This window comes from Haemorhous mexicanus, chromosome 25 (assembly GCF_027477595.1).
Source record: "Haemorhous mexicanus isolate bHaeMex1 chromosome 25, bHaeMex1.pri, whole genome shotgun sequence".
In the NCBI taxonomy this organism is placed as follows: domain Eukaryota; kingdom Metazoa; phylum Chordata; class Aves; order Passeriformes; family Fringillidae; genus Haemorhous; species Haemorhous mexicanus.
The window spans coordinates 463,037-484,940 of record NC_082365.1 but is presented as its reverse complement, the minus strand read 5'-3'; the positions used below and the strand labels follow the sequence as shown (position 1 = coordinate 484,940).

Sequence of the window (21,904 nt, the reverse complement as noted above, 5' to 3'; positions counted from 1 at the left end):
CCTGTGCCAGGGACAGCCCCTGGTGCTGCCACCCTGCCCTGGTACTGCCACCCTGCCCCTGGTGCTGCCACCCTGCCCTGTGCCAGGGACAGCTCCTGGTGCTGCCACCCTGCCCTGTGCCAGGGACAGCTCCTGGTGCTGCCACCCTGCCCCGTGCCAGGGACAGCCCCTGGTGCTGCCACCCTGCCCCGTGCCAGGGACAGCCCCTGGTGCTGCCACCCTGCCCCTGGTGCTGCCACCCTGCCCTGGTGCTGCCACCCTGCCCCTGGTACTGCCACTCTGCCCCGTGCCAGGGACAGCCCCTGCTGCTGCCACCCTGTGCTGGGCACAGCCCCCTGCCCTGCCTGGCAGCTCAGCTCAGCTCGGCTCAGCTCAGCTCAGCTCAGCTCAGCTCAGCTCAGCTCAGCTCAGCTCAGGCCCCCTGTGCAGAGCAGAAGTGCTGCCCAGCAGCTGCTGGGGGCTGGAATCCCCATCCTCACTCTGTGCCCCCCTCTCCATGCAGACGAGCTCCAGCCAGCTCCCAGCTCTGCCTCTGCTGGGGAGCAGGCCACAGACTGTCATTCCCTGGTATCCAGGTGCAAATCAGGACTGATTTACACTTCCATTCCAAACCCCAGCAGTTTCCCTGCCATCTGCACAGTCAGAAATTTGGGGCTTGTTCAAAGTCTGCATTCTGTAAAAGGAGAATTCTCAGGGACATGAGACCAGCTGAAGAACATTCACACAGAGCTCTGCACTGGGTGGGACCCAACAACCTCCTGCTGTAATTTGTGGTGCACAGAGAGCCTGTGGAGCTGGGCAAGAGGAGGCCACGGGATGCTCTGAGGGCTGGAGCCCCTCTGCTCTGGAGAAAATCTGAAAACTGGAAATTGAAATCTAGACAAGCCCCTGGCTGCTATCAGATGGTTTCAGGGATTTCTGTGGTTATCTTGGAGATGTTCTGGTGCCGGGAGCAGCAAATGCTGAAAGGAGAAATGATTTATTTCAATTGAGGCTTTATTTTCAGGTGTGATGTCAGTCTGTGACCAGCAAAGAGCTTTGAGGGGAATAGAGTTGAGCTAAGAATAATTTACGCCCAAGAGGAAAACCAAACATTTCAAAACACCTTTTTTCTCAGCTGCACTTCCCGTGCCCATGCAAGAACCTGTTGGAACGAGGGGCTGAGCAGGAGCAGGACTCCTTGCATGTTAAATGCTTCAGGCAAGGCTTCTTTACCCCAAGCAGAATCCTTCTCCTGCCTTCACCCCCACCCAAACCCCTCAGAACACCTCAAATCAATAGATGGCTCCTCATGTCTATTAACTTCCTAGCTGCTGCTTTATGCAAAGATCATTTCAAAGCTCTTGCTGAGTGACAAGTTCTTCTACCTCATTTAACACTGCTCTAAAAGCATCTCACTCCTCCTGCTGGCCCTTAACACAATAAGGCTGAAAATTAATCATATGCCTCAAACATGATCTCAGTGACCTGGAGCACGGAGAAAAAGCCCTTCTGTGCATCTGCAGAGAGGGTAATAAGAAGTGTCTGGCTCACAGTCTGGCTCAGGGAGTTTTGTTCTTACACGCAGACTGAGAGTTACCTCATTACTGGGACTTGAGAGAAGTGCTCTGAAACAGCTCCAGGAGAGATCAGACCCTTGGGGCAGGGGAGATGGAGAAGCTCCTCTGCACACCTCCTGTGAGAGGAGCAGCCCTGAGAGCTCTGCAGAGCCTGGGGCTCACGGACAGCCCCTGGCCCTGCTGGCACTGGGGCCACTGCAGCTCTCTGGAGGATTCTCCTGGACCCCTCTGCTGCCTGGGACACCAGGCACCTGGACATCTCCTGTGGCCCCCTGGGCTGACCTGGGACATCTCCTGTGGCCCCCTGGGCTGACCTGGGACATCTCCTGTGGCCCCCTGGGCTGACCTGGGACATCTCCTGTGGCCCCCTGGGCTGACCTGGGACATCTCCTGTGGCCCCCTGGGCTGACCTGGGACATCTCCTGTGGCATCCTGGGCTGACCTGGGACATCTCCTGTGGCATCCTGGGCTGACCTGGGACATCTCCTGTGGCATCCTGGGCTGACCTGGGACATCTCCTGTGGCCCCCTGGGCTGACCTGGGACATCTCCTGTGGCATCCTGGGCTGACCTGGGACATCTCCTGTGGCATCCTGGGCTGACCTGGGACATCTCCTGTGGCCCCCTGGGCTGACCTGGGACATCTCCTGTGGCCCCCTGGGCTGACCTGGGAGGAGCAATCGTCAGCCCAGAGGTTGGGAATGTCTCAGCTTTGTTTGCTGGGGGCAGAGGCAGCTGGAGCTCCACGTCCATCCCTGGCACTGCCCGAGAGCTCCCTGTGACTTTGCCAGGGCCTCTGGAGCTGCAGCTGCTCTGCTCCTCCACTGCCTCCTCAGCCCCTGCACTACTCACTGCTGCAGAGATGTTTCTGTCCTGGTGCCACCACAGGGCACTAATGGCCCCCTGGCATGTTTGGATCAGCTGCAGGGCCAGCGAGCTCAGCTGCTGGATTCCAGGTACTGCTAACTGGGCATTCCAAACCCCAAACTTTCCCCAGACTGGAACGAGAGAACCCAACTTTCCCATTAATTTGTTTAGTAAAAGGCAACTTGTCATCTAAAAAACTCCTACAGAAAGTGCATTTTAAGTAATTCATCAATAATCTGATTAGAGCAGCGAGAGGATGGAGGAGTTGGCTAATGATTAATGATTAATGATTAATGCAGAGGGTCTGAGGGGTGTTTGAGCTGCACAGCACAACAGGAGTTGCCAACACTGCCAGGAATCCACTCAGATCCCAACAGACTGAGCCATTTCCAACTGCTGAATTCAGTGGAAGGTTCACCTGGGGGAAGGTGGAATGAGATGAGATTTAAGCTCCCTCCAAGCTGGAGCATTCCAGGGTTCCTTGCTCTGCTCAGAGCCCCGTGCTCTCCCCTGGGATGTCCCCAGGGGGGTCCAGCTGTGTTTTACAAATCCCAGAAGCACAGACTGGTTTGGGCTGGGACCCGAGCTGCAAACAGAGCCACGGTGGCTTTGAGGCAGAGAATCTGCAAACAGGCTGCCAAACGCCAGCCTCGAGCAGCAAATCAGCCGTGGCTGGGGAAGTACAGAGCCTATTTCATGCTAGGATTCTTTTACATTAAATATCCTTATTTTCTGCCTTGTTTGGAGCTGGGCACTTCCCCAGCTGGGCATTCAGCTGTGAGATCTGGCATCCTTTCCCACTCCTGTTTTCTTTTTCCCTGGCATCACTCACTTGGTGATGTTTTCATGGATGCTCTGGAAATTGTGCTGCAATTCCAGCCCTCAGCCAGGCAGTGAGGGATGAGGGCTGGGGGTGCCCATCAGCTCCAGCAGCAGCTCATCTCCAGCACTGGGATTCACCCGGATTTTCAGCAAAGCTGTGGTCAGCAGTTGCTTAGTAGGGGTTTTCCAGGTGAAGTTGCCTTTTTTGATATGGTTCTGGTTTATAAATCCATATTTCTTACTGAGTTCTGTGTGATGAAAGGACAGAGATAGATTCAGGACTGCCCTCCTCTGAGGAGAAGGAAGTTCTGTTGCTTCTGCAGTGGGGAGCATCAAGAAGGGAGGAAGGTCATTCCCTGATGGATTCCCAGGGCAGGCTGGACCAGCCCTCAGCAGAGCCAGACCAAGGGATAAGCTGAGCCTGGAGCCAGCTCTAGGCTGGACAGAGAAAGTGACCTGGGAGCAACTGGTGGCAGGAAAGTTCCTTCCAACAGCAGCAGGCCCTGCCCAAGGAAAAGGAATGTTTGTGAGGACTCAGGAACAAACTAAGTGGGTTATTTAATACTCAAAGGGTGGAGAACACTTCATCCATTAGCACTGGTTCCATTTATTCCTCCTGGCTCGGACCCGCCCCTCGGCCCGAGGGCAGTTAAAACAGATGGTCTGAATTTGGGTAACGTTCAGACCTTGAGTTGAAGCTAAAAATGGAATTTCACTGGCAGCAAAAGTAGGTCAGAAAGCTAAAGCCCCTAGTCCTAAAATGATGAAAGGCTCCTAATCAAGTGTTCCCTATTACCATTCATTAACAGAGCAGGGGAAGAAATATCAGAGAGACCTCTGCAGAAGGGATGGCAAAGGGTTATTTCTGTTTTACCCAGTCAGGGAGGGCTCTTTGGGGTTTATTTCTGTTTTACCCAGTCAGGGAGGGATAATTTGGGGTTTGTTTCTGTTTTACCCAGTCAGGGAGGGGTAATTTGGGGGTTATTTCTGTTTTACCCAAAGGTGAGGGGTAATTTGGGGTTTGTTTCCCTGTCTTACCCCAGGGCTGATTTGGGGTTTATTTCTGTTTTATCCAGTCAGGGAGGGATAATTTGGGGTTCATTTCTGTTTTACCCAAAGGTGAGGGGTAATTTGGAGTTATTTCTGTTTTACCCAAAGGTGAGGGGTAATTTGGGGGTTATTTCTGTTTTACCCAAAGGTGAGGGAGGCTGCAGGGCCAGCCCAGGAATGCCCCTTCCCACCCCAGTCCTGGCATTCCTTCAGCTGGAATTTCCCCTGGTGACCCAAAGGGATGCTTTCAGGCCCCCTGCCTTGCACAGCCCATCAAGAACCTGCCTGAAGGGTGAGGACAAGTCCTGGGCATTATTGTCCATCTGATGCAGGCATCTGGCATGAGAGACCTGAGTGCTGCTCAGTAATGCCCACTTCTTAAAAAGTGTTTGTTTTAATGGAAAATAAAATGTCCCAGATTAAGGCATTATTTATTTCTGGCTGCACACTCTAAAGGCCTTTTAAATTACTTCATTCATTATTAATTCAAGAAGAATCCTCATATTACTCAGAGTGAAAACCTTACTCAATTACCTGCTCAGAGAACCCTTTTTTTTTGCATCTTAGCTCTCTGTAAAAGGAATCTTTTTGGAGAACACACAGGCAGGAGAGGGCAGGCAGAGCACTGAGCAATTAGAGTTTCTCCTAATAGCAGGGCTGAAGGCTCCCTGCCCTGTCTTAAATCCTTAACTGTGGTGTCAGCTTAAAGGAAATGCTGGCTTTTGGCTCTCATTTCATCCTCATCTTTTGCTTTTCTGTCTTTTTAAGCAGCTTGAGTGTCCATGCTGAGCCATGTCACATTCCAAATGATCCACATACTGTGCATTTTAATGAGCTGCTAACACTGATTATACAAAAAGCAATCTCAGAAATATTTACTGAGTCCAAAAAAAAAAAAATAAAAGCCTATGGGGAACTAATTAGCTTTTTAAGAATTGGCTTTTTGAAAGTTTCAGGCTCTGGGAAAGTTGAACTTGGAATCAGTTTCCAAGGAGTTGAAGGAGTGGCTGGGAGAAAAGGGAGTGAGCTGAAATGGAGCATTTGTGAGAGAGCACTGCAGTGCCAGGCTCCTCTGCACGGGGCAGGAGAGGCACTGGCAGAGAGCACAGAACAAATTACAGAGACAGAAAGGTGATTGTCATGCAGAGAAAAGCCACGCAAAGTCTGGGTCCCTTGTCAGGTTCCTGCAGCCCTCCTGAGGTAGATCAGAGAGGACAAAACCTCTGTCCCTCTGTCCCTGGGCAGGCCCCTGCCCCAGGGTTTCTCCAGACCTTGGGAACTCACTGCACTCCAGGGCTGAGGAAATGAGAAAATTCCAGTGAGTTTGGCACAGAGCTGATTCAAGCTTCCCTTTCCTGGATGTAAAATGCACTGCAAGGTCTTCATATTCCCTGGATATTTACTTCTGTCCCTGGAAGGGACAGTGATCCCAAAAATGTGCCCTTTGTCCTCAGATGGTAACAGAAAAGGAATGGAGAATTCCCCTGGCCAGGCCTGCACCACCAACTTTTGAAGTGAAAGTAACAAAAGCCAATGGAGAGCAGAGGCTGGTTTGTGAATAGTTCAGTTTCCTTTGTCTGTATTTGATTAAAACCACCTCAGATTTAGCAGGATTTTTCTTTCAAATAGAAAGAAAATCAAGAAGAAAAATAGCCCTGCCTGGAAGTCCCTGTTATTTTCTTCTCCCTTGCAGAGTTTTATCACTCTCAGCAGAAATGAGGCGGAGTTGTGGAAGTTTGCAGTGATGGATGGTGTCACCCCAGAGCTACCAGTCAGGAGCTGTTTTCTGCTCCTTCCTCCTGCAGGATGCAGGCAGCATGCCAGGGTGCAAAATTCCCTTTTGGAGCCCTCAGCAGCCCTGCCCTGCTCCCAGTGCAGCCCTGCCCAGGCTGGGTCTGTCCCAGAGCATCCCTGGGTGCCCCCAGCCCTGCAGGGGGGTCAGGGACCCTGAGCTGGGCCCCAGCAATGTCCCCCAGCCCTGCAGGGGGGTCAGGGACCCTGAGCTGGGCCCCAGCAATGTCCCCCAGCCCTGCAGGGGGGTCAGGGACCCTGAGCTGGGCCCCAGCAATGTCCCCCAGCCCTGCAGGGGGGTCAGGGACCCTGAGCTGAGCCCCAGCAATGTCCCCCAGCCCTGCAGGGGGGTCAGGGACCCTGAGCTGAGCCCCAGCAATGTCCCCCAGCCCTGCAGGGGGGTCAGGGACCCTGAGCTGAGCCCCAGCAATGTCCCCCAGCCCTGCAGGGGGGTCAGGGACCCTGAGCTGAGCCCCAGCAATGTCCCCCAGCCCTGCTGAGGGGTCAGGGACCCTGAGCTGTGCCCCAGCAATGTCCCCCAGCCCTGCTGAGGGGTCAGGGACCCTGAGCTGGGCCCCAGCAATGTCCCCCAGCCCTGCAGGGGGGTCAGGGACCCTGAGCTGAGCCCCAGCAATGTCCCCCAGCCCTGCAGGGGGGTCAGGGACCCTGAGCTGGGCCCCTGCAATGTCCCCCAGCCCTGCAGGGGGGTCAGGGACCCTGAGCTGAGCCCCAGCAATGTCCCCCAGCCCTGCAGGGGGGTCAGGGACCCTGAGCTGGGCCCCAGCAATGTCCCCCAGCCCTAAAGGGGGGTCCCAGGGACCCTGAGCTGGGCCCCAGCAATGTCCCCCAGCCCTGCAGGGGGGTCAGGGACCCTGAGCTGGGCCCCAGCAATGTCCCCCAGCCCTGCAGGGGGGTCAGGGACCCTGAGCTGAGCCCCAGCAATGTCCCCCAGCCCTGCAGGGGGGTCGGTCCCAGGCTCTGGTGCCACCCCAGGGGGGTCAGGGTCCCCTTCCCCAGCTCAGGGCTCCTGTCCCTCTCCTGCAGGTTGGTGACAGCTCTGAGACCCCCGAGCCTGGCCCAGGGCACAGGCAGCCCCTGCCAGGCTGGCCAGGCAGCCAGGGAGGGAGAGCAGAGTGCCAGAGGTTTGCTCTCTGCTTGGGGGTTTATTGCAGAGTGCTGGCTGAGGCTGGAGGGATCTGCAGGGTGCCCCAGCAGGCAGCAGCCAGCAGCACCCTGAGTCCAGCAGAGCCCAGGTGACACCCACACCTTTCCAGACCCCGGGGGTGCTGACCCCAGCCCTGCCCCGTGCCAGCCCTTCCCTGAGGAATCCTTCCTGAGATCCAGCCTGGCCCTCCCCTGCCTGAGCCCGAGGCTGTTTCCTCTGGTGCTGTGGCCCCTTCCCTGGGGGAAGAGACTGCTGGCAGTAAAGGGGAGCAGAGCAGATTTCTCACTGCTCTGGTTCAGGACAAGCAGTGGCTGAGCTCTAAGCTGCTGGATTCAGTTCACAGATTTCCTCTGATTTTGGCACATTTTGTGCCTTTTGTGTCCCGGGGGCAGTTAAGCCCCTGCAAGTCTAAACCCTCTTTTATCCAGGGCTAGATCAAAAATGCCTCCTAAAAATATCTCCCACGTGAGCAGGTCCCAGGGGAATCACCCTGCCCTGCTTCTGAGGGAGACAGGAGGAGAACAGGAGATGTCCTTGCCCCAGCTGAGGGGCTGCTGAAGCCCAGGACAGAACCCCAGAACCCCAGAATGTCCAGGTCCCTTCCAGCCCACACCAATCATCCCATACGGAGGGCTGGGATCCAGCACTGGTGCAGCTACAGCTGTTTGTCCCTAAAAGGTTCCATTTGGGGCTCTTTTCCAGCCTTGATGAAGCCCTGTGCTTGGTTCTGGTGCTGCAGGAACCTGGGCAGTGCTTCCCAACTGCTGCTCTGCTGGGAGTGAAGTTTTCTTGCTGGTTTTGTTTTTAAAATGAAATAATTTCCTGTTAAAATGAATGGGTGGGTTCAGGCTTTAATGGAACCAGAGGTTTCCCAGTAAAATGAGCCTTATTCCCATCATTGTGATCAATAGCTTTACCTCCTGTAGGAGCTCTGTCCCCTGAAAAGAGAGGCAGAGCTCCCCTGGCCAGCAGTGAGAGTGGCAGGTTTGGTGTTGGGGCAGGTTTGGTGTCCTGGCAGGATTGGTGCTGGGGCAGGTTTGGTGCCCTGGCAGGATTGGTGTCCTGGCAGGTTTGGTGCCCTGGCAGGTTTGGTGTCCTGGCAGGATTGGTGTTGGGGCAGGATTGGTGTTGGGGCAGGATTGGTGCCCTGGCAGGATTGGTGCCCTGGCAGGATTGGTGTTGGGGCAGGTTTGGTGTCCTGGCAGGTTTGGTGTCCTGGCAGGTTTGGTGTCCTGGCAGGATTGGTGCCCTGGCAGGATTGGTGTCCTGGCAGGTTTGGTGCCCTGGCAGGATTGGTGTTGGGGCAGGTTTGGTGTCCTGGCAGGATTGGTGCCCTGGCAGGATTGGTGTCCTGGCAGGTTTGGTGCCCTGGCAGGATTGGTGTTGGGGCAGGATTGGTGTTGGGGCAGGATTGGTGCCCTGGCAGGATTGGTGCCCTGGCAGGATTGGTGTTGGGGCAGGTTTGGTGTCCTGGCAGGTTTGGTGTCCTGGCAGGTTTGGTGTCCTGGCAGGATTGGTGCCCTGGCAGGATTGGTGTTGGGGCAGGTTTGGTGTCCTGGCAGGTTTGGTGTCCTGGCAGGATTGGTGCCCTGGCAGGATTGGTGTTGGGGCAGGTTTGGTGTCCTGGCAGGATTGGTGCCCTGGCAGGATTGGTGTTGGGGCAGGTTTGGTGTCCTGGCAGGTTTGGTGTCCTGGCAGGATTGGTGCCCTGGCAGGATTGGTGTTGGGGCAGGTTTGGTGTCCTGGCAGGATTGGTGCCCTGGCAGGATTGGTGTCCTGGCAGGTTTGGTGCCCTGGCAGGATTGGTGTTGGGGCAGGTTTGGTGCCCTGGCAGGATTGGTGTCCTGGCAGGTTTGGTGTCCTGGCAGGATTGGTGTCCTGGCAGGTTTGGTGTTGGGGCAGGTTTGGTGCCCTGGCAGGATTGGTGCCCTGGCAGGATTGGTGTCCTGGCAGGATTGGTGTTGGGGCAGGTTTGGTGTCCTGGCAGGATTGGTGTCCTGGTAGGTTTGGTGTCCTGGCAGGTTTGGTGCCCTGGCAGGTTTGGTGCCCTGGCAGGATTGGTGCCCTGGCAGGTTTGGTGCCCTGGCAGGTTTGGTGTTGGGGCAGGATTGGTGCCCTGGCAGGATTGGTGTTGGAGCAGGAAAATGAGGGTGGAACTCGGGCTGACTTCACAGAGCTCACGTACCCCCAGCCTTGCTGGCGTTTCTGAGGATGAGCTGGGAAGGTTTTGTGATTTTTATTTCATTTCTTTAGTGTAATCGTTGTGCTTGAACAGGAAAATGGTCTGATCCTTGTCTCTGTCCTGTCTAAATCTCATCTGTAGCAGCAGAACAGCCAAAGTTCCTTGCCTTGCTGGGGGAACAGCCTGCTTAAGCTCTAAGCCCTGGTAATCCAGTTTGTTTTCCTCCCCGTAGCTGTAATGTGAAGATAGGCACAGCCTGTGCCTGATGTAAGCACTGAGATCATGACAGGGCTCCCAAATCCTTTTATTTTAATATTTATTCCGTTGATAAATGTTACATCTTTGTCCTTCATCTGTCATTTCCAGCAGGGGATTCAGCCCCAGGGCTGCTCCCACTCCTTCCTCTTCCCTCTGCCTGGGGATTTATTGGCACAGGGGCCCTGCAGGTGTCACAGGTAAAGGGGGAGGCTCTGAGGGATGGGACTCAGCTCTTTGTGTCACCTTGGGCAGCTCTCTCCTCCTCAGTCTCAGCTGGAAGTGAGAGCAATCCTTTGCTGCCCTATCCCCAGAGTTTCCTCCTGCTCTTTGTCCAAGGGACTCTGCTCTTTGCACTGACAGTGCCCAGTCACTATTTCCACAGTCATTATTTACACTTAGATTAAGCATTCATATTATCCAGAACATGGCATTAATAATACCAAAATGCCATTTTATACCACGTTTAAAATCAGAATTTCCTATTGGAAATCAATGAGAACATCTTCCTGAAAATTCAGCGACCTGACTGTCCCTCCTTATATAAGAAGTGTCTATATTTATCAGTGCTGATATCAGCTGCTGGGTACCTGGCTGCTCATGGCTGGCACAGAATGCTGAGAGGTGTTCCTCACACAGCCAGTCCTGTCAGGGGAGGAGGGTTTTACTCTGCACCGAGGGTTCTGCTCACTCCTGGTTAAAGCAGAGGCTGCAGGGGGAAGGCCCCAGCCCCAGGATGCTCTGGCAGCCCCTGGCAGGACACTCAGTGCCAGCAGGGGCTGCTCCTCCCAGAGCCACTCCAGGGTGGCAGCAATTCCCTGCTGGGATTCCCTGCTGGAGCAGGGCTCCATCTCCGGGCTGCTCAGGGAGGGAGCCCCAGCTCCATCCCAGAACTGCTGAGGTTCCCCCCACGCACCCCCCTGAGGAACTGGGGCTCGGAGCAGGAGGTCAGGTGCTCAGTGCCCCTGGAAGCAAGGCTCCTCTCTGCCTGCTGCCATAAATCCGTGTGCACTGCCCTCTCAAACCACACAGGGGCTGGGGCTCTGCTGGCTGAGCTGAATGTTTTGTGTTTATCTGGGGGTTTTCATCCCTGCATAGGTACATAGCTGTACACCTACCTCCTGCATCTGATTTAGTCTGGGTGTAATCAGTAAAAATTGCAGGACAACCTCATCACCTGTAAGCATTCTGTGGGGAAAATGTGCAGCACCAGCAGGAATTCAGATTAAAGATGTTAAAAAAATGTATCTTTTCATCAGTGCTTTCCTCCTCATTAAACACAGAGTTGGCTCATAAGCATTTGCCAAATAAAAAGGGAGAAATAGGTAAAAGCAAATACGCTGCAATTAAGCTCCCTTGAATTTCCCCAGAAGGTTCACCTGAGCTTAATTTAATATCCCCTCATTCCTCCCAAGCCACCTGTTTGGCTGGGCTGCAAAAAGAGGAGTGAGCAGGGGGGTCTGTCCTGCAGAGCTGGAACAGAGCCCCCAAACCCTGCAGGGACAGAGCCCCCAAACTCTGCAGGGGCTGCAGGGACAGAGCCCCAAACCCTGCAGGGACAGAGCCCCCAAACCCTGCAGGGACAGAGCCCCCAAACTCTGCAGGGACTGCAGGGACAGAGCCCCAAACTCTGCAGGGACTGCAGGGACAGAGCCCCCAAACCCTGCAGGGACAGAGCCCCCAAACCCTGCAGGGACAGAGCCCCAAACTCTGCAGGGACAGAGCCCCAAACCCTGCAGGGACAGAGCCCCCAAACCCTGCAGGGACAGAGCCCCAAACTCTGCAGGGACAGAGCCCCCAAACCCTGCAGGGGCTGCAGGGACAGAGCCCCAAACCCTGCAGGGACAGAGCCCCAAACTCTGCAGGGGCTGCAGGGACAGAGCCCCAAACTCTGCAGGGACAGAGCCCCAAACCCTGCAGGGACAGAGCCCCAAACCCTGCAGGGACAGAGCCCCAAACCCTGCAGGGACAGAGCCCCAAACTCTGCAGGGACAGAGCCCCCAAACCCTGCAGGGACAGAGCCCCAAACCCTGCAGGGACAGAGCCCCAAACCCTGCAGGGACAGAGCCCCCAAACCCTGCAGGGACAGAGCCCCACACCCTGCAGGGACAGAGCCCCAAACCCTGCAGGGACAGAGCCCCAAACCCTGCAGGGACAGAGCCCCAATCTCTGCAGGGACAGAGCCCCAAACCCTGCAGGGACAGAGCCCCACACCCTGCAGGGACAGAGCCCCACACCCTGCAGGGACAGAGCCCCAAACCCTGCAGGGACAGAGCCCCAAACCCTGCAGGGACAGAGCCCCAAACCCTGCAGGGACAGAGCCCCCAAACCCTGCAGGGACAGAGCCCCCAAACCCTGCAGGGACAGAGCCCCCAAACCCTGCAGGGACAGAGCCCCAATCTCTGCAGGGACAGAGCCCCAAACCCTGCAGGGACAGAGCCCCCAACCCTGCAGGGACAGAGCCCCAAACTCTGCAGGGACAGAGCCCCAAACCCTGCAGGGACAGAGCCCCAAACCCTGCAGGGACAGAGCCCCAAACTCTGCAGGGACAGAGCCCCAAACTCTGCAGGGACAGAGCCCCAAACCCTGCAGGGACAGAGCCCCAAACTCTGCAGGGACAGAGCCCCAAACTCTGCAGGGACAGAGCCCCAAACCCTACAGGGACAGAGCCCCAAACCCTGCAGGGGCTGCAGGGACAGAGCCCCACAGCCTGCAGGAGCTGCAGGTTCCCTCTGGAACAGGAGCATGTGCTGCATCCAGGAGCAGCCCAGGTCTCACCTGAGCAAGCTCCTCTGAAGGGCAGGGCTGGGGGCAAGTCAGACCCAGCTCAAATCTCTCTGAGACTTTTTATTTTTCTTTTCCTTTTTTTTTTTTCCTTTGGCATGGCAGTGTAACATTCTCTGCCTTCACACTTGCTGTATTTCAACATTAGGTGTGGCTTAACAAAGATCAGGTTTTTAATCGAAGTAAAATGTCAACGAAATTCATTCCCTGGAGGCTGCTTTGATGTTTCACTTCTCCAGTTTACAGCAGGGCAGAAGAAGTTGTTTGGGGGTTCTTTAATATTCATGAGGTGTTAGTTCAGAGCTGTTTCAGATGCAGACTCCTGTAAGGTCCTCTGGGCAAGCAAATGGACTAGTTTGACTTTCAGTGATTTTTCACACATAACCAGCTCTGGATCAGTAAGGGCTGGCCTTCAGCTGGGCAATTTCCAAAGTGCATTTCTATTCATGAGCTGTCTGGCAGTCCCTATTTCACAGCCACAGGAGGTGCTTAGATTTACAGAGGTGTTTGGATTCACAGAGAGGGGATCTGGAGCGAGGCTCAGGGTTTGGCCTTGGTGCTGCTGAACTCACATTTTGCTCAGGGTGTGTGCTGGGGGTGCCTGGCTGGGAGCTGCCCCTGCGAGTTCTGTGCATGTGGAGATGCACAGTGTGCAGGGCAGGATGGCAGGACAAGCCCAGAACCTTCCTCAGCTGTAAAACCTGCTCCTCCACCTGCTCTGCTGCAGGTTTGCTGCGTGGGTGGGAATCTTTCAATTCTGAGGTTGCCAAAAAAAAACCAAAAGTTGTCCCCAAGTCCTGGTGCTCTGGACCAGGTGGAGCACAAGGAACCTGGCTGCTCTGCAGGCCCACCTGGGCAGGGCTGTGTGCTCAGACCATGCTGTACCTGTTGTTTTTAGGAACCTGGCTGCTCTGCAGGCCCACCTGGGCAGGGCTGTGTGCTCAGACCATGCTGTACCTGTTGTTTTTAGGAACCTGGCTGCTCTGCAGGCCCACCTGGGCAGGGCTGAGTGCTCAGACCATGCTGTACCTGTTGTTTTTAGGAACCTGGCTGCTCTGCAGGCCCACCTGGGCAGGGCTGAGTGCTCAGACCATGCTGTACCTGTTGTTTTTAGGAACCTGGCTGCTCTGCAGGCCCAGCTGGGCAGGGCTGAGTGCTCAGACCATGCTGTACCTGTTGTTTTTAGGAACCTGGCTGCTCTGCAGGCCCACCTGGGCAGGGCTGAGTGCTCAGACCATGCTGTACCTGTTGTTTTTAGGAACCTGGCTGCTCTGCAGGCCCACCTGGGCAGGGTCCCGGCTCACCTGGGAGGGCAGAGGTGCAGGAGCCCTGCCCCTGGCAGTGGCACACACCTCCTGCCGCATCCCTCCGGGCGCTGCCCACGGTGCTGCTCTGCAGCCACTCCGGAGTCTTTGGCCGCCTTGAAAAGAACTCGCCGCTGGTGTGGTTTTATGTAAATCTGCTCCGTCTGTCACTGCCCATTGTACGTAAAGGGGCTGGAAAATGCTTTTTTAGAAATGCACGAGGCTGCTTCTGCTGAAATAACCACCGTAAGCACTTCCATGACACTGTGTTGTTTTCCATAATTGTAGCACAATTACCCACGGATAGAAATCAAGGATGATTCTTACAGCTGTCCTAGAGACTGAATGGAAAGTTGGTATTTTAGAGTTCTGCAGAATCAGAACACTGAGTTGGCACAGGGGTGCCAGCTCAGCCAAAGCCCTGGGGAAGGTGGCAAAGCCCAGCAGAGGGGCTGGCACCGCCGTGCTGCTGCTCCCCAGGGAGGGGCTGCACCTTCCCCACCTCAGGGAGGGGCTCAGGGTGTGAGGATCACGCAGAGAACCCTCCGGGCTGGGCTGGTTGTGAACCAGGGGTTTAAAATCCTGGCGCAGCAGCCATTTCCCTGCTTCACTGTGGTTTGCAAATGGTTATTAATAAAACATAACACAGTCTAGGTCTTGATGCAGAGAGACCTTAGTCCTGGTACAAGCCCTCCCATTTATTATTTATACAAGCATTTAACAGCTCTGACATATTTCAGCAGTAACACCAGGCACTTGTTTGCAAACCAGAATTAGTAACAAAATATGAGAGACTTCAAAAGGGTTTTTACAGGCATGTGACTGCATGGGAACCATCCCTGGGTCACAGGAGGAGTGATGGGGACGTGCTGTTTTCTGAGATTTTCAGCAGTTTCACCTCTTACCTTCTACCTCCAGGTTAGAAGAGCCATTCCAGCCAGGGGGCATTTCACACACCTCTGTGTGTATATATGATATCTCTATCTGTATATATATAATATCTCAATGTATATGGCTGCTAATTCAATTTATACATGCAGCAGGGGTTGGCCAAGAAGTGAAGAGATTAATTGTGCTGCCTTATTAGAGTGAGGAAAGCTGATTGCCTTTGCCTGCCTGCTCTCACTCCTGGTGGAGGGATGGAGGGATGGAGGGATGGAGGGATGGATGGAGGGATGGATGGGAGATGGATGGATGGAGGGATGGATGGAGGGATGGATGGATGAGGGATGGATAATGGATGATGGACAATGGATGGAGGGATGGAAGGATGGATGGATGAGGGATGGATGAGGGATGGATGATGGATGGATGGATGGAGGGAGGGATGGATGGATGGATGAGGGATGGATGGATGGATGGGTGGATGGGTGGATGGAGGATGGATGGATGGATGAAGGGATGGAGGGATGGATGGATGGATGGATGGAGGGATGGATGGATGGAGGGATGGATGGATGAGGGATGGATGGATGGATGGATGGATGGATGGATGGATGAAGGGATGGATGGATGGATGGATGGATGATGGATGGATGGATGGAGGGATGGATGGATGGATGGATGGATGATGGATGGATGGATGGATGGATGAGGGATGGATGGATGGAGGGATGGATGGATGGAGGGATGGATGGATGGAGGGATGGATGGATGGAGGGATGGATGGATGGATGGATGGATGGATGGATGGATGGATGGATGGAGGGATGGATGGATGGATGGATGGAGGGATGGATGGATGGATGGATGGATGGATGGATGGATGGATGGATGGATGGATGGATGGATGCTCCGTGAGTGGAGGATTCTGCCTCCTTCCACAGAGGATCACCCAGGCTGCTGCTCTGGGTTCAGAGAGGTTTAACAACACCTTCCCAAGCCAGGGAATAACCACTGCAGTGCCAAAGGCTCCTCTGAGAAGTGTCCCTGAGCTGAGCTGTGGGTGACCAGAAAATCTGGCTGGGGAAGGTCAGGGCTCCCAGCAATGCTGCTCCAAAGCAGGGTGGCACAGAGCTCCAGGCAATCAGATCTTACACCTCTGTACCCTTGAAAACAAAAACAAATCTCCTGCAATAAGTGAAAATAAACAGGAGGGCCCCAAGTCCCAAGAATAAAGGGAGGAAGCTCTATCAAACATTTAGAGAAAAACCTGCAGATCTGCACTACTGAAGAAGAGGGAATTTTATGGTTGACTTTGAGGGAAGCAAAAACAAGTCTTTGAACTGGATTACTTCTTATTTTCATAGCACTGTAAAAATATCTCCAGCTCATATGAAAACAAGTCAGTGCTATCTGCACTTCCAGGGCACTGAAGCTGGGAGAGTGTGAGCCTTTGGAAAAGCAAGCAGGAAATGGGAGACAGGGTTGGGAACCAAATTTCTCCAGCTTCAGCCCAGTGAAAGGACCTTGTAGAAACAAAGTGACTTTTCCCTGTGTTCTCCAAAGGTGAGAATTCACATGATGAATTCTCAGCCTGAACCTGCCTTCCCAGCTCCTTGCTGGTGGTGTCGGTGAAACACTCAAAGCAGGTTACAAAGGACTCGAGTGCTGAAGAACAAATATTCCTCTGGTGACGTCTTGGTGGCCTAGTTCTGGGCCAGCAAAGTCAGAGGAGACAAACATTTCAAATCCCACTGAACAAGAGCAGGAGGCACTTTCAGGAGAGGCCCAGGGAGATGTGCAAAGGGAAAAGGCACCACTGGCTTTGGGAGCTGCTGCTGCTGGGCTGGTTTGCAGCTCCTGGGGAGGGCCTGGCTGGGCTGGAGATCAGCAGATTGCCCTTGGACCACCCCCAAGTGCCTCTTCTCCATCCCCCTCCCCTCTGAAACATGGAATTGCTGCTGACCACGGCTTAACCCAGTCCTTTAATTCATGATGTGTTTGGATTTGATTAGAAATTGCATTCAATTCTCCATTGAATGGAAAGAACCTTCAGCTGTCAAATGCTGTCTCTGGGAACAGATCCCAGGTGTTTTACAGGTGCTGCCCTTGGAATGCCCTTCCCAGGGACTCACAGCCACAGCTGCTCTGAACAGGGCACACAGAGGATGCAGGCTCTGGTATTTAAAGGTTTTATGGGACATGAAATAATTTTGCTGGTTAAAAGCTAAACTTTATAGTGTTTCTATTTTTAATTAAATATTAATTGCAGAAGAGGGCTCTGGAATTGGCTGTTCAGATCATTTAATCCATATAGATGACCTTTACGTTGAATTTATTCTCTCAAGCTTACACTGCCCTTCAACCCCATCTGGGCACTGACCTCATCTCCAGGCTGCTCCACTCTTAATTAGAAAGATGCCAAGCCTACACTCCTCTTTAATGTTTATTAAGGCTGCTCTGCTGAGCATCCTGCAGGAGCTGCTGATTACTGCTATAAACTTTCCCAGGCACTTCTTTGTGTACAAACAGCCAAGTGATTCCTCCTCAGCCTTGGAGATTCAGGTGCACTTCAAAGGGGCCAGGAAAGGGGAGCAGTTTCTCCTGGAGTTGAAAAGCAAAACCACCTCCTATGCTCCTTTAGTGGAACAGAAACATTACTTGAAAAACATTTTTATTTCTTTTCTTCCCTCTCCCAGCCATCTTAGTTTGGTTCTTTGGATGCTGATAAGCAGCTTTGTGCAGCATGAAATTTCCTACCAGGATTCTGAGTTTCCTGAGAATTCAGGTATAAAACCAACCCACTGGCCAGCAAGAGAATGTGTGTCCCTGTGCTGAGAGCTCTGAAAGGATTAGGTTCATTTGCAAATCTCTGTTTGCTGCTGTGAGATGTAAGTCTGCTTCTGCCAGTGCACAAGTACAAGCACCAGGATGGTTAAAGGCTGAAAAGTTCATTAAAATGGCAAGTTAATGACAGTGTAAACCAGCCTGCTCTGTTTGCTTGCCTGTGGGAGCCCAGGGAGCAGAGACCTGCCCCAGAGGGGAGGGTTCAGTTTGCACTCCAAATTACTGGAGTTCCTTGGCACACCAGGCTGCAGGTTTCTACTGCTCTGCTGCTGATGTGCATTGAATTATGTGAAAGCAAAGACAAAACCCAAAAATCCACCCCAGAGCCCCAGAGAGCTGCTGCAGAGCCCAGGGACAGAGCCCAGAAATGCTCTGGCTCCCAGCACATCCCTGCCCACCCCTCTGGTCCAGAGAGCAGCACTCGCTCCTGAGCTGCTGCTGCTGCAGTGTCTGGTGTCTGCACAGAGCAGGGGGCGGATGAAAAACATTTAAATTATTATTCCTTCCAAATCTGCTTTTGCCGTCTGGGGTGACAGTAACCACCCTGTGTGCTGTTCAGGATAACTGAGGCCTGTCAGGGTGTTGCTCCAGCTTGGGGATTTGACACATGGATCAAGTCCCTTAAGCCTGCTCCTGAGGATTTGGAGATTTTTGTAAAGCTCAAATGCACAAAGCAGCCTCTGAGCTGTGGATGGATCAATGCAACTGCATTTAACTTTTCAAACAAAAGCTGCCATGTTCCTTCTCTTGCCTCCTCTCCTGGAGTTTCCATTTCATTTTTGATAATACTGCTGCTGTGCTCACTGTTTTCCAACGAGAGCCCCCTTAAAGCAGGCAAAAAACCCCCAAGAAGAAAATCCGTGAGCTCTTTGAGCACATTTCCTGGCCCCCTCCCTTTCTCTGCCCTCCTTGTAACAGCAGGGCTATTCCAATTCCAATCCAGCCATAAACCAGCCAAGTTCTCCAGCTGGACAGTTTGAAATGCCTGTGCTAAGGAGCACAGAAGGGCTGTGGCAGCAGCTGGTTCAAGGGGACCCTCAGTTCCCCCCCAGTTCCCCCCCAGTTCCCCCCCAGTTCCCCCCAGCTCCCCCAGTGTCCCAGGTTCACAGCCCTGGTGACACTTGGCCCTGCACAATTGTGGCCAGGGGGAGCAGGCTTTGCTTGCCCCCAGCTGCTGTTCCTGGGCCAGACAAAGCCCCAGGGACTCCCCCACGCCGGGCTCTGCCCCTCCCAGGCAGGCCCAGCCAGGCCAAGAGGGTGTCTGTCTGTCCTGGCACAGGATGGCACGGGGGCACCTGGATCCCACGGATCTGCTGTGAGCACCAACACCTGCTCCGGGCACCTGCTGCAGGTCCTGGAGCCCTGAGCACCTGGGGCTGCTCTGTCAGGGCACTGGCATCCACACAGGGAAGCAGGGAATGCTCTTTGCTGCTGCCTGCCCTGCCCTGGGAGTCCCACAGCTCCCATAAGCCCTGCCTGGCTGAGAACCCAGAGTGGGTTGGGTTGGGGAGTCCATCCTGGTCCCTTCAGCAGGGAACGGAGCCCCAGGGTCTGTGCCATCAGTGCCAGTGCCAGCTGGTGCCAGCTCAGCCTGGCTGAGGGGCTGGCAGTGCCTGGGGACAGCCTGGGGACAGGGGGCACCTGGGGCTGGGCAGCAGCTCTGGCTGTATGCTGGCCCTGCCCTCGGGCAGGTCTGAACCAGCCCTGCACAGCCCTGCTGGTGCTTTCATGAATGGACAGAAGTAAATCTGATTATTTCTCAGCCTCGCGTGTCTGTCTGTAATTGCCCAGATTTGGACTTTAATTAGTCAGATTGCTGCCTCAGTGCAGGGCTGCACAAGGCAAGAACATTCACAGAAAATGCTGAATGTCCTCTCCTTATCACACCCAGCCACACCTCTGGGCCCTTGTACTTGTCTCCTGAGAGGTTGTGATTAGGTCCTGGATGTAAACATTGCCATTAGGTCACACCTGGTTGTGTATTTGTGTGTTTGTGTTTGCATTCCCTGTGCTCCGGTACCTCGGTGTATTTTTGGTGCTTTTCTGCAAGCTGCTTTGTACAGCAGGGAAAGAGACCCTGGCAGTGAAACTTGACTGAAATCCATCTGTGCAGTTTGCACCTTTACTCAGCTCCTACACCTGTAATGATTTTCACAGGCAGATGAGTTTTGAACACAGGTGCTTCAGAAACACACACTCCAGACCAAGGCCTTCATTACACAAAACTAATTTTAAAATTAAATTTCCGATGCCTAGAGAAAAAGATTGCAGGGAGCTAAAAAAAGCCCTGAATCTGATGGTGAATATGAATACACCAGCAAGTCACACTTCAATAAACCTCAGAGCAGGAGAAGCAGTCCCTGGAAGAAATGCTCTGCTTTAACCTCTGGCTGCAGGCTGAGCCTGCACGTGGCAGCCCCTCAAGTCCCCATCCCACTCCCTCTGGCTCCCTGGCTGGATCATTTTCCTCCTGCAAAGCAAGGCTGGGCTGCTTGACTGAGTATTTCCAACCACCTAAATCCTGGGGCAATGATTTCAGTAACTGCAAACTGTGGGACTCCTGCCTGGGTCTGGAATGGGAATCTGATCTGGAATGCAGATGGAAGCAGTGCAGCTGCGCTGTGTTAATTGAGTATACACCAGACATATGGCAATACACCTCCAGACCAACAGGCACACAGCTCTCTTGGATGCAATTACCTCCTGTGCATGCACAAGAATCAGCCCCGAACTCCAAAAATGCACAAGTGCTGACCTCTGAGGGGTGGAATTGCAGGTGCTAAACTACTGCACCTCTGTGGCAGGAGTGGCTTTGTCATCATGAAATGCTGCTGAGGTTGGGGTGCTCAAAAGAAAGGGAAATACCCCATTTTCTTCTATTTCTGATCTTTGGTGCACAGCTCCTACACTAGAGCTTTGTCCCTGAGGAACCAGAGGGATGGCTCAGGGAAAGGAAGACAGCCCCAGAGGGAATGATCTTCCACCCTCTGCAGTTTGTGCAGTTCTTTCTGCAGGTTTGAAACAGATGGAGAAATTCTGAGCACTATTACTGGCTGATACAGACACTGCCATTCCTGGTGTGTTCACAGCAACAAAATCCTGTTCCAGCCCGTAAATAATGAAGAAAATTACAGTCTAGGGCCTGTAATGTTCCATCCTTGGCTGTTACCTGTGCAGGAGCAGTGCTGGGTGCCCAGGGATCCTAGAGGGGAACAGGGAGCACCAACCCAGGGGAGGAGCAGCTGCCTCTGGATGGGACAAACCCCCCTGGCCCTGAGGACACCTGGATTTCAGCCAGACAGAGCTCCAGCTGCTGCCTCGGGACAGCACAAGAGGAGACACAAAGAGGAGGAGCAGGGAGCAGCCCCAGGACAGCTGGGACCTGTTTCCCACTGGTGTTTTTCCCAATTCCAGAGGATCCTGCCAGGGATCCTGCCTGGGTGTGCTGCAGCTCCCTCCCCTTGCTCAAACTACTGAAAAGACTCAGGGCTTCACCCAGGGCGGTTTGTGCCTCAAAGGGCTTGAAGGGTGGGGAGCTTCACTCCTGGGAGTGAATTGGTGAATAAACAATATTTATTATTTGGGCTCACACTTCCAGCAGCTCGTGCTGCAGCTGGCTGCACATGCTGCCCCAGAAAGGGCGACTTTAGGGCAGTGAGTGGATGTGCCTGCAGCCCGGGTGGGCTCTGCTCAGCGCAGACACAGAGCCAGGCTCAGGTGAGCTCCTGGAGTTAAACCAGGCTCAGGGGAGCTCCTGGAGTTAAACCAGGCTCAGGTGAGCTCCTGGAGTTAAACCAGGCTCAGGTGAGCTCCTGGAGTTAAACCAGGCTCAGGTGAGCTCCTGGAGTTAAACCAGGCTCAGCTCTGCCTTGCTCCTCCTGCACCGGAGATGGATATCACCTCTTAGGACGGGCACTTAACACTGCCTTTTCTTATTGCCAGCCTGGTGCAGCAGCCTGTAATTAGTTTTCACACCTTGGCCGTGTTTAACTCCCCTCTGTCTCATCTGTTAATCTGCTAACAAGCAGCAAATGCGTTTTCGACAGGGCTCCGAATGGGAGGCCAAGACCTCATAGTTCACCTTCTGAGGGAGCTGCTCGGAGGGCACAGTTCTTAAATAATTTTCAAATATCTTGTATTCATGTAGTTTTTACAGCCTGAACAAAAATGAGATTGTATATCTTAATATTAATGCAGAAAAGTTGTAAATGGACTAAAAGCTAATAGCATAAAATAATCTTTAATTTCCTTTTGGTGCAGGAAATGATTTAATATCAGCAAGGTACCAGCCTGACAGCCGGGAAGCACCTTCCATGAGCTGAGCAAACCGAGCAGCTCCTGTTCTATCCGTGCTGTGGCACTCTGGGGGGGACTGTTCCAAAGGAGGCTTTCGTGGG

General features: G+C 53.7%; 1 protein-coding gene across 2 annotated transcripts in view; it reads right to left on the bottom strand.

The window, feature by feature from the left end:
* The window catches only part of KCND3 (potassium voltage-gated channel subfamily D member 3), a 93,316-nt gene that overhangs the window by 27,756 nt on the left and 43,656 nt on the right, over nt 1–21,904 (bottom strand). The window lies entirely within an intron of this gene.